The following is a 2277-nucleotide window of genomic DNA, read 5'->3' as shown; positions in this document are numbered from 1 at the left end:
CTCACTGCCCTCCAAATCCCGCTGTAGCCATTGCCTCAACCACGACGCCGAAAGGAAAGAGGCAGAGTCAGCAGCAGCCGCCTCCACCGCAGCAGCCCCCGCGGGAAGAGACTGGAGACGAGGAGGATGGGAGTCCCATAGGACCACCCAGCCTTCTGGGCCCTCCCCCCGTGGCCAATGGAAAGCCTGGTGGCCCCAAGTCAGCCCCACACTGGGATCCACCCACATGTCCACCATCAGTAGAATGGATAAATAAGTTGTTGCGTGTGCCTGCGGTGGGATACCACACTGCAATGAAAATGAACGAACTCCTGCTACAGGCAACTTGCATGGATCTCACAAACACGATGTTGAGCGAAAGGAGCCAGACAGAAAGGAATGAAGACTCTCTTCACAGAGGTCCTCCAGGCTCAAGGGGACCGATGATTCCACCACGGCTGAGTCTCCCACTTCCTCCCCGGGGCAGATGCCCAATTCGGGGGGGGCCTAGGCCCCAGATGTGGCCCATATGGTCGTGGTTGGTGGGGGGCCAACACTGGACCTCCTTTTCCTGGACCAGGCCATGGGGGTCCCTCCAGGGGAGGCTTTCACAAAGAGCAGAGAAATCCTCGAAGGCTCAAAAGTTGGTCTCTTATCAAAAATACCTGCCCACCCAAGGATGGCCCCCAAGTTATGGAAGACAAATCCAACGGCCCTGACACTTTGCCGCAAAGGGTCACTGTCGATATGAGGACGTCTGTGCCTTCTACTACCCAGGCGTCAATGGACCTCCTCTGTGAGACTGTGCCTTCCCATCTGGGCTGGAAGGAGCCCTCTGTGACCTAGCGGCCATATATTTCCCTGTGGCCCTGGGATGGCTACCGGGAGGCTGTTCCACCCACCACCCTCACTCAGTCAGTGACACCCACCCCCATCCGCCACCTCCCCATTTGGGGTCCAGAGTTGTGTTTCATCACTGGGGCCCAGGGTGTCGTCTTTCTTCTGATCCAGCCTCCAGTGACTCGCCTTCAGGACCCCATCTTTGCTCCCCTCAACTGCCTCCTGGATCCTCTTCCCCCTCACCAGCGGACTGCTGAACAGGAAACCTCTTTGGTGCTATTTCTTGTGCACCTGCCCACCCAGCCCCCGGTACTGCCCTCGATTCCAGAAAGCTCTGGAGCAGTTTCCTACCATTGCCTTCTGGCTGCTTAAGTCCTTTTTATGTGACAAACCTTACCCTCAAAGTTGCCAGTTACTCTGTGAAACTCACCAGGTTGATCTGGGGTCAAGTATGGATGACCCGTGTAGTGTTACTTCCTGAAAGGCCACTCTCCCTGCTTTTGGATTTTGTAGTTTCTGCGTCAGTAGCACGATCCCCACCTCTCTGGTCTGTGATCACTGTGCTTTGTGAAACTGTGCATCCCTTCGTACGCAGCCTCTCTCAGTGTCTGTGGGCATCTTTGTGGCTTCCCGACACTAGAGTAAGTTTTTCTGCCCAAACGAGTGAGACTCGGTGCCCTCTAGACTTTCCACACCTCCCCACGGTGGGAGAATTGTGAACCTTTCTGTAAGACTGCCTCCCTGGTCTCCCCATCCTGGTGTCGGTTTCTCTGAGTTTGACACAAGCCCATGAGATGTCCTCTAAAGCTTCTGATGGGCAACCCTATCTCCTCTCCAGCCCACTTTAGCTAGACTATGTCATTGTGAGGCCACCAGCCCTTGCGTCTGAATTCTGTGAATCTCCACCCGGCCTACCTTTGGGTGGAACCTGGACAGCACTGTCGCCTTCGTCTAACCTTCTTCCCTGCATCCCTGGCACTGGTTGTTTCCTGTGAAAGCGGCAGTGAGTTTTGAACTGGCCCTGAGGAAATGGGTCAGGGGTTGTGTGGGCAAAAGGGAAGGATGAGAGCCATTGGGGAACTGAGAACGAATTTTTTTTTTCTTTTTAACATTTTTTTTATGTTAGCAATAAATGCAGTGGAAAAAAATATTTTTGAGAGTAAGAGTGTGAGTGGGGGACAGGACGAGAGAGAGGGAGACAGAAGACCCGAAGTGGGCTCCACACGGACAGCAGCGAGCCCAACGTGGGGCTCAAACCCACCAACCGTGAGATCACGACCTGAGACTAAGTCAGTCGGTTCAACCAACTGAGTCACCCAGGTGCCCCAAGCTGTTATTTATTTATTTATTTATTTATTTAGAGAGAACGAGCGGGGGAGGGGCAGAGAGAGAGAGAAAGAGAGAGACAAGCCCAAGCAGGCTCTACACTGTCAGTGCAGGGCCTGACAAGGGGCTCAA

General features: G+C 54.2%; 1 pseudogene; it reads left to right on the top strand.

The window, feature by feature from the left end:
- LOC131493638 (proline-rich protein 3-like) lies at nt 1-1898 on the top strand (annotated as a pseudogene).
- The last annotated feature ends 379 nt before the right edge of the window (nt 1899-2277 follow it).

The sequence above is a fragment of the Neofelis nebulosa genome, chromosome 2 (assembly GCF_028018385.1).
Source record: "Neofelis nebulosa isolate mNeoNeb1 chromosome 2, mNeoNeb1.pri, whole genome shotgun sequence".
Classification (NCBI taxonomy): Eukaryota; Metazoa; Chordata; class Mammalia; order Carnivora; family Felidae; genus Neofelis; species Neofelis nebulosa.
Note: the sequence above shows the minus strand (reverse complement) of the source record. Positions and strands in the feature narration are given on the sequence as shown.